A 10873-nucleotide genomic window follows, 5' to 3' on the forward strand; every position below is an offset into this window, starting at 1 on the left:
TTGTCTGCATTTCCCTTCAACACCCTGCTGCAACCACAGCCTCCTCCTCTCAAATCAAGATAAACTGAAGACGACATGCTACCTCTCCCTTTCTCCTTAGTCCTTCTTCTCATTTCTCAAGAAGATTTTCATTGAGGGAGGTTTTTGGGGGATGACTGAGAAGGGTTTGGGGTGGCAATCCAAATTCTATCTTTTTCAATTTCTTTTTTTCCTGTAGCTTATATACAGTATTGTTTCCACATCATCTGGAGACATTTTGATAAGAGCAAGTCATTAAAAAGAAAATAATTCTGTATAAACAGACAGATGGAGAAAAGCCACTTTTCTGTAGGAGTCCTCTAAGATCTAGGCAGACGGACCCTTTCTGGATGGTAAATCCTACTGTCTTCTACTGACAGAAACTCTACCCTTTTAGAAAAGTGTCACTTGGAAAAAAATAGTGCTTGGAAGCTTCTCTGGGATAATAATTAGACACAGGCAACTCTTGGGAAGTCAAGTATTTTGCAGTGGCTGTTGCAGGAATCCTGATGCATAGCAGCTCCACATTTACTGAACCTTTTTATCTTTGGTCTATATGTTATCAAATACATTTTGGTTACTCCTCACTCTTGCTTTATTTTCTTTAATGTTCCACTTAACCAAAAAAACCCTGGTTATAATCATAAAATGGCAATATTTGGGGATGATGGAAAACCAATTAGACAAGATTGAGCGAAGAGCAGAAGTTTGAGCAGAGTCTGAAAGTTTACGTCACCATTTGTATACAAACTTGTGTGATGTATATATAAACCAAGTACTACCTAAAATAGCTACATCATCTGGGGGAAAAAGATTTGGGAGTTTTTAGGTTTGTTACTTAGATTTGATTAGTATTTTTAGCATGTAAAACTGTGCTGAAATTGATGGGCTAAAAAAACTCTTAAAGCCAAATCCTTAGATGAGAGAAATCTGTTTAGTTCCATGGAGGACCTGCTTAGCATTTGCCAGATTTATCATGTAATTGTATTTGAAAAAGAGAAATTACATCAGCAATAGAAATATAGTTTTACTTTGAAAAAAAAAAGAAAAATAATAAAAACATTGGTTTAGGACTTGCGTATTTTATCAGAAAAGGAAACTTCTACTGACTCATAAGCTCTGCCTCACAAATCATTGGGTCTGCAGAATCTCCCTTGTGCATTACAGCTCATGTTCCTGTAGATGAGTTGAGAAACTCTGCCTTTGATCCCATAGCAGTATCACATTGATCCATGAGTTTTTAGAGCTTATAGAGCAGATTGATGGAGCACTACCATTTAGCAGCTAGCAGAACAGCTTTTCCAACTTCCACAAAAGAACTAACAGAAGAATTGTCAAGAAACTGTGTAGGAAGAGTAAAAAATACAAATAAAAAGTGATAAAATAACCTGCTCTTCTCTAATCCTTTAATGGCATGATTAGCATAATCTCCAGCTTCTACTCTCAGAACCCTGTTGCATTGCTGGGTCCCACTCTCCCATAAACATTCATATTGCTGAATATCACCTGGTTGGAAAAAATAGATGGGGTCACTTACTGAAACTTGTCCCAGCTTCACGCTCTTTGCAGCTGTCTCTGAATGCTTCTCAGGAGAAATAAGGAGAAAACTATCAGTTCATTCTTTTAGGTAAGTTTTATTTCAAAAGCAGAGTCCCTGTTCCATGATACCTTTAGCCTGAGTTAGTTCTGCAGACTTGGAAATGTGATGGTAAACAGAATAAAACACAGACAAATATTTTGCAAGTGAAAAGTCATGACTTGCCTCCTGCAGCAGTAACATTCAGCAGAAGGGTGCTTGTCTCCTCAGTTCCCAGGCTGGGAATGGGTCACACAGGTGGAACAGGGGAGCCTTCATTTCCCCTCCGGCCCTTCTTGAGCCCTGCTTTCAGGTCACAAGTGTGGATCCTCAGAGCAGAGTCATTAACTGGAGTAAACTCCTGCATCAAGTAAATTATATTAATAAACATGCCTACTATGTACAACACTTGTACAAATCAGTCCTGCTCCAGGTGGTACCTTTGCATTTTGACTCTGTGTGGGTTAATAATTTTCAAAATCAGTTTTCAAAATCATTGGAACATTTGGATTATGCCCATGAGTCCACCTCTTGCATTAGTATGTCCGGACATGTCAGTAACCTTGACATGTCATTAACAGAGACATGCTTGATTAAAACTTCCCAGTGGATAACCATGATGAGCAAAAGGCATGCAGGAGAGCTACTGACTCCAGTGGTGCTCTCAAGGGTCTTTTCCCTTGTCTGTGATGCCATCTAGGAAAAATCCTATTGCTTGTAGTTTAGTTCTATGTTTTCATACCCCCTGCTCCATCACCCCAAAGTGCAATCTCAGCTTCTCTCAAAGACTCCAAAGCAGTTTGGGATAGACATTTTTTCTCCAGGTGCTTATGCTGTTTGGTATGTGCTTGAACTACTGCTTCATGTGCATCTGGTTCATGGTATGCAGCTGCCCTAGAAGTGCGAGTCCAAATTGTTTCTCATTCTTTAGTGTGGACGTGATGTTTCTGCCATCCCCCTCTCAATATCAGACACATGTATTCTGCACTCATTTCTCAGGAAGATCCATGACTATGCAAGCTTTAACAGAAGCTTTAGTATTTCTGTTTTTTTTCAAAGCAGTCTCCTTCTAATGTTTCACCTAACTTGTTTAAATAATTTCATTCACCTTAAGTCCCAGAAAATCACACGGTAATACAAAGCTTGTCAGGAAGCAGAGTAGTTTCCGGTTTGGTCATGTTGGGTATTCTTTACTTTTAACAAGCTATCGAAAATATGTCCTATTCCTACCAGCACTGTTATAATCTTCAACATTCAGCAAAGGATCAGATGATACTTTCATCACCAGAAATGTGTTCCTCCTCCTGCAGCTGCCCCAGCCCATTCCTCTTCTCTGCAAAACTAAAAAGCCTCTGTATATGTCAAGAATGTATGTCTTTAAGATGCCACAGCATTCAGACTCAAATTCCCACCCATTTTCAGCTAACTTTGCTTCGCAGAGTTTTGAAGTTTTCTACATAATTCAACTTGTCTACATAAAAATGGATTTTCTGTGGTAAAACTTTGAAAAATCACTTTATTTTTCATGATATTCCAACATATGTAAGTTTCTCTAAGCTAATACCTAATTATGTAAACAGATATTAAGAACAATCTTTCAAACCATCATCCCTACATTTTCCCCATGCTTTTGGGCCTGTCACCTGTACTGTATGATGCCTTATGGATGTCCTTTTGCCTCTACCTGTATGAAAGGAATACAAAATGGAAATAACCTCCAGAATCCCTTCAGATTACCTGTTAAAAGTAAAACCCATACAACAGTGCCACAGTGGAGCTCAAAAGTTAGAAGGAAAGCCTGAGAGCGAACGTGCCTGAGGCACCTTATCTTACTCTGATTCACTGTCGACACTCACCTTATGGACTTGGGCTGCAAGTTTATTGGAATCCAAGAAACCAATGATGCTAATGGCTAGGACCACATCTCCAGATGCAGCCAAGCTGTTAAAAGTCCCTTTGCCTTCCTACCGACTTCCTGTACTGACTGAAAAAAAATGATGACATGTCAGAGAATTTAATCCATTTATACATTTGTAACTGTATGGCTGGAATTTTTCATGGGGTGTATACCGTAACATCTGTGCTGAAAGGACTGGGATACTTCTCCAATTTTGCATAGATCCTTTTCCCTGTGTATAGTACAAGATCCTGGTTCTAGACTGCATGGCCAAATTCCTTTTGTGTTCCCCAGTGAACATTGCTACTATTGCACTGTCTGGAAGCTTGTGAGAGCAGACGTATCATCTCAGGATATAGAAAAACCCACGTCAGTCAGGCTGGAAGGCACATCTTAAGATGCTAATTATGCCAGGATAACTTTATCCCTTGAACTGACCTAATCATCACAAGTTCTTTATTTACCAAGCTGAAAAAAGCAACCATCTAAAAGCTATGGCAGAAACAAGCTAAAAATGCTTCAGTCTCAAGCAATTACCACTATTGTCTTCATGGAAAAAGAGCTGAGAGAGGTTTTCTAAAACTGTCCATGTGTATAAAGGGCATAGTGTAACGTGCTGTCTCTTAGCACTACTCTAAGCCTAATGTATGTTATTACGGCTGTGAAAATCTATATTCGCATTTAGTTTCCATGAAGAGGCCATATAGAAGAAAGCATCAACCTGTTAGTTTACCATCCTTAACAAATTACATAATTTGGACTTAACTGTTTCAATATCAGTTATGGAAGAATTTTTGTAGTGGTCATGGACAGGAGATATGCAGTTCCAACCTAGTTTATTATTTAGTTCAACTCCACAGGTCACCGGAACAAACAATAAACTCCTACCTTTTGTTTAATGGGCTTCTTGGCCAATACATCAATGGGTCGGTATCCTTTTTGTCCCACATGAAGTGTTAAGAATGTTCCAGTGAACATAGCATCACAGTCAATGTATTCCACTTTATTAAGTACACATAAATAGATCCAATACTAGTAGGATTCTAAGGGATTTTGAGAGGCAAAGATCGTCACAAAGATAAAAGAGATTAATAGGCACAGCAACACTTTTGATAGCCATCATGTATGTGCTGTCATCATGTATGTGTATAATTATATTCTGCAATTTGTTTGGGTTTTTGAATTCGACAGATGAATGAAAGTGTTTTCTGCAGAAACCAGCAAAACATTCAACAACAGTGCTAGAACAACTAATGCAGTATTTTCATTTCTATTGAATGTTAATATTAAAATGTTGCTAACTGTTGAAACTAAACTGTGGGCCTTAGCACCTTGAAATTTGCTAAACATTGTGCTCAAATTGTAACAAACCATGAATTTATAAATTATTCATCTAGATTTGAATCTTGCTCCTGGTGACTCTATGTCAATCATGCAGTTACATCGATAGCTTCACAGTAAAAATAACAGCATAACTCTTCTCCAGCATGTAACTAGAGGTATTTTTATTATTATTTCATGGTAGTAGATAATTATTTTGTACAAACTTTAAGTACGAGTCCATCTCTCCAAGTCACAGATAATTTTTTCTCTTACCTGAGACATTTTCTGGTTTAATAGAAAAATATTTCATAGATGTGGAATCACACACTGTCACAACAGAAAATTATGTCACACAACACTGGGTGTGGAAAGAGCAGCCAAGTTCATCTGTCTCAGGTATTCTTCCTTGCTCTTGTTTTGAGAGATGGTCTCTGGTTGCATCAGCTCAGGTGGGAGAATATCCACATGGAGTTTTCCAGAATGATTAAAAGTTCATATCCAAAGGGCACTTCTTTGTCTATTGACGTTACTTAATGAGTGTTGTCATTTTGAACACTGGACTCAACAGCACTCAGAGTGAAGGGGTAACAGAACAGTTGGCTCAAGGAGGTTTACCTTTCTCTCAGATCTTGGAACAAATATGTTAAATAGTATAGCTACGCTTTTGGAGAGTGGGTAGCATAAACTGAAGCTGAATCCATAGCCCTGTCTTGGCCTCTATTCCCTTACGCACAATGCTCCATCCAGAGTTTTTTGGCTCAGAAAGCTCATCCTCAGCACAGCTTGTGGCCCAGGTGTCTGTGATTGGGTAAGGTCAAGGATCAGCCTCTCCCAAGCAGCAACAAGGGCCGCATCTCCCAACTCAACTGACAACTAGGAAAGCTGAAGAGCTTATTAATATTCAGTGTAGTCATATTTTACTCCTAGCTACCTACTATGTGCAGTACCCAGTAAGTAACTGTGTGTACTCGTACAGTTGCATACAATTCTGCTTGCTGAGTTTGTGCACACAGTAAAGGATACCCAAATAAAAGTGTCCTAATAGTGAAAAGGTTACAAGGTCACTCAGCAATGCATGTCATGTACAAATTTAAGAATATGAAAACAAGCCAAAATCAGGAGTCACTAAAACAATTCCAGACTCCTTTCTGCCTCGTCCTCCAGACAGCTCCAGGCAAAGCTGAACCCAAAGCGAGATCTCTCAGGGTCTATCAGAATGTAACGCATTTTGGCAATTCCTCATGCTGTCTAGAGGCAGTAGAGATTAGAGACAATCTTTTTATAAGTCCATAAGAGATTGTCCTGCTGGGGACAGTTTGTCTTCAGACAATCTTGATTACAAGCAGGATCGCTGTAATGTTGGCCTCAACAGCCAGAGGAGAGACTGGCTATCTGATGCTAGAACTGTCTTTGCTCAGCTTTGCTTTCCAAAGCCACCTCTAAAATGTCCCCCCAGATGGTTCCCAGAAGTTATTTTTAGGAGAGAGAGACTCCAGAAAAACTTCTCTTTAGTCTTTCTCACTGTCATCGTACTTCATAAGCACATCATCCAGAGAGATGAGATGATGCAAAAACCACCTTTGTCGAACAACAGAAGTGCCAAGACTCAAAGCTGTGATTCAGGAGTTCCTAACCCTGCTCTCACACCAAATAATAGAAAGGAATGGCCAAGCACTGATTCACCATGACCTCCATTGTCAACCCCTCATGTGTTTGCATCAGGATGTAAGGATTACCCTTACATCCTCGCAGAACATTTTCCATGCTCAGAGTGACTGGGCAGGTGAGATGAGCAGAGTAGTCATCTGTTTTCACAGAGAGGAAACTTTCAACAAATAGAAATCACTTGGCAGATACAAATTTTGCTCTTAAATTAGTCTTAAACTAGTTCTTAAACTAGAAAGTTGTGGTTTATGGAATTATATTTTGATTCAGCAGTTATTAAATATATGAGTAATCTCATTCCAGTCAATAATAGAGCAATAGAGATTAAATCTTCAGTGGTCGGCCAGAGCATTTGGGAGGTTAAGGGTTAAGTGTGAACAACCTGTTTTGCTGAATTGGGCTTGTGTAGCAAGGCCTTCAGTTGTGTGTCTAGCACACCCCATTTGCAAATCTACCCCTAAGAACAGCAATATATAATACAGTATATTTCTTACTTTCTTTTGATTCACTGTTCTGTTGTACTGATAAATAAACAGTTAGCCTTGAAAGTTTTTGATCACTAATGACTCAGATTTTGAGTACAATGTCAAGCTCAACAAGATTGTCTGAAACATTCTTGGTCTGTTTTTAAATCTTTGTCATACCCAACACTGGAAGCAGCTTTTAAATTACCTAGGCATTCAGTGTCTTACAGGTGCCTTGAAAGAAGGAGGAACACCTATTCATACCTCCGTGAACCGAGTAAATGCATTTAAATGTATGTGATGATGTCTAGCCTTCGGTACCCATAAAATGTCTGTGAGAAGGCATGCAGATGCATATGCTTTGTTAGGGATTAGGGGTGACCTAATCAGGAGAGACCCTTTCAAGCATGGTAAATCTGCTGTTCTCCAACTTCTTTGGATTAGTTGAAGCCTGTCTTAACCTACACTGAGCTTTCTCAGTCCCCGTTTCTCTCCTCTATATTTTTGGTTTTACCGGGGATATCTCTGGCCTAGAGCAGGTTCCTTGGGTTGATGGAAGAGATGAAAAGCTGAAAATGCTTAACTTTGGTGTCTCAGAGACAGTTTAATTTTTTTTTAAGATAATACATTTCAAACATGGTTACATGATGTGAGAACATATTTAATGTTCAACTTCCTTTTCAGAAGTGATTCAATGCCTAGAAGTATTTAGATGCTTTGAAAGATTTTATTTAGTGTATATACAAGCACCCAAAAATATGTTTTTGAGCATGCAGGAATTTTTACAGGAGTCAGTTTTATGTTACCCAAAATGTTCAAAAATATCTGCATCATGAATTAGTGCACTGTAGAGTTGTGTCGTGGTTTAACCCCAGCCAGCAACTAAACACCACGCAGCCGCTCACTCACTCCCCCTCACCCAGTGGGATGGGGGAGAAAATCGGGAAAAGAAGCAAAACCCGTGGGTTGAGATAAGAACGGTTTAATAGAACAGAAAAGAAGAAACTAATAATGATAATGATAACACCAATAAAATGACAACAGCAATAATGAAAGGATTGGAATGTACAAATGATGCGCAGTGCAATTGCTCACCACCCGCCGACCGACACCCAGCCAGTCCCCGAGCGGCGAATCCCTGCCCCCCACTTCCCCGTTCCTAGCCTAGATGGGACGTCACATGGTATGGAATACACCGTTGGCCAGTTTGGGTCAGGTGCCCTGGCTGTGTCCTGTGCCAACTTCTTGTGCCCCTCCAGCTTTCTCACTGGCTGGGCATGAGAAGCTGAAAAATCCTTGACATTAGTCTAAACACTACTGAGCAACAACTGAAAACATCAGTGTTATCAACATTCTTCACTCTGAACTCAAAACATAGCACTGTACCAGCTACTAGGAAGACAGTTAACTCTATCCCAGCTGAAACCAGGACAAGTTGTAAGAATTTTGCAAGTCAATTCAATTTTTACTAAATGGTGTCTGTCATTTAGTACTGACAAAAATATGTCTGTATCTTTCCATGTGTTCCAGGTTTGGCTGGGCTAGAGTTAATTTTCTTCATAGTAGCTGGTATGGGGCTATGTTTTGGATTTGTGCTGAAAACAGTGTTGATAACACAGGGATGTTTTTGTCACTGCTGAGCGGTGCTTACACAGAGCCAAGGCCTTTGCTGTTTCTCAGCCCACCCTGCCAGCGAGCAGGCTGGGGGGGCACAAGAAGCTGGGAGGGGACACAGCTGGGACAGCTGACCCCAGCTGACCAAAGGGATATCCCAGACCACACGACGTCATGCTCAGCCTATAAAGCTGGGGGAAGAAGAAGGAAAGGAGGGATGTTTGGAGTTATGGCATTTGTCTTCCCAAGTACCCATTACACGTGATGGAGCCCTGCTTTCCTGGAGATGGCTGAACACCTGCCTGCCCATGGGAAGTGGGGAATGAATTCCTTGGTCTGCTTTGCTTGCATGCGTGGCTTTTGCTTTACCTATGAAACTGTCTTTATCTCAACCCACAAGTTTTCTCACTTTTACCCTTCTGATTCTCTCCCCCATCCCACCGGGGGGAAGTGAGCGAGTGGCTGTGTGGGGCTGAGTTCCTGGCTGGGGTTAAACCACAACACCATGACATCTCCCCAAGGGATTACAGAAAAAAAAGAAAAAAAAAATCAGTGCTTTGATGCCGGCAAACTACTGCTGGAGAGCTTATCACACGCAAACCAATCAATTCCTCAAAGTGATTCTCTGGATAACAAAGTCATCTTCTCTGTTACTTGGCAGAACAACAAAAGAATGGGACAGAGTGAAGACCTGTGTATTTTCATCATCATACTTATCCACAGAGAGAGAGAAGGAACTTACTATGGAACTAAATAAAGCAGCACTAAATGAGAAGAAAAAAAAAGGTACAATCCCTCCAGAAAAGGTTTCAAGGGAATTCTTCCCTTCTACAAAAATAACTTTAAAAGATCACCAGGATATACAGCACAGGAACAGAGCACAAGCAGAGAATGGGTCTCCTCCTTCTCTCTCCAGTGTGCTTCAACTCAAGCCCTTGACTGGTCAGCCTAGAGGCTGAAGATTCATCCTATCTCAGTGCACAGCTAATCATCGGCAACTTCTTCACATGTGTCCAAAGAAATGCAAATTACTGCCAGCTGTGATTTGTGCTCTTGTCAAGTTGGAACAAGAGCATCACCTTTCCTGTGTAGTCATCAATGTGATGCCATACAATACAGAGGATCAATATGGATGCAAGTCTGCCCTGAACTAGATAGGAATAATTTTGCGTCCAGTGCCTTTCCATACTGTTCCTAGTCACAGGCACATCAGACGGTTATGTCCTACATCAGCAAATCCAATTTCCTGCTCAGTCCCATCACTGTGTGTAATCCCTTTCATGATTAAGCTACACTTGTTTAAAAGAACTCCGTGCTCTAAAATAGTGCAACTGCTGCTTCACAGCCCTCAGCACACAATCACTTGATTCTGCTGCTAAATAGATGAAAACAGGTCTCTGATGCAGAATCTCACCAGGAAAGCAGACAGGAAACACGTTTACTGAAATAGCTCTGCCATTCAGTCCATGCCCATCAGACACTGCCACCCTCACGCAAGCAACGTCGTCAGAAATCTGATGGGACCCAAATGCTTCTACAGAAGTGAAAGCAGAAACAAGACATGCAAACCAGACTTCTCTCTCAAGTTTCTTCCTCAGGCTGCAAACTGTTCAAGGGAAAAAGCAGGGAATAACGCACAGCCCCCACCTAGCATGGTGATGCCAGGGATCCTCGGTGGAGTCGCTGCTGCCGCTGCTACAGCGCGAGGCAGAAAATCAAGCTGGAAAAGTCTTCTTTTTGTTGCCCTGTGTGCTTCAAAAAGAGCTGCTGGCATTCACCTGTTGACTGTTGCAGCAGATTTCTTAAAACTCTCTAGCCCAGCTGAATGAAAAACACCGAGTCAATTATAGTCACTATTAATATTCCACTGAAAAAGAGATTAGGGTCTTGTCATCCGTTTCAGCATTCAAAAAGGTAAATAAATAATTCCTCACAAAGTCATACATAAACTCCAAGCACTCAACCCTTTTGAAAACTCACCTTTATTAAGAGACCCAAATGAAGATACAGGAATTTTACCTGAGTTTTCTAACACTTTGTAAGGCTGGTTTCTAGAATTTTGTTCTCTGCCTTGTGAAGTTGTATCAATGCTGTTTTCCTTAATCTGCTCTGGACTTGGCAGAGGTAAATTTCCAATTAGTGTTTTCTTTCTTTTTTTTCCAGAAGCTGTATTGCATCATAGACATCACCTAATTTTATCAAGTGCCTGTAGGTCAGGGATCTGGCATGTGTCATTTCACCTCTGAGAGGGTATTTCCAGTAAATGTAGCTTTCAGTTTATACTTAGGAATGGATGTTGAGGTGACTCAAAAACTT

Source organism: Harpia harpyja, chromosome 4, assembly GCF_026419915.1.
Source record: "Harpia harpyja isolate bHarHar1 chromosome 4, bHarHar1 primary haplotype, whole genome shotgun sequence".
In the NCBI taxonomy this organism is placed as follows: Eukaryota; Metazoa; Chordata; class Aves; order Accipitriformes; family Accipitridae; genus Harpia; species Harpia harpyja.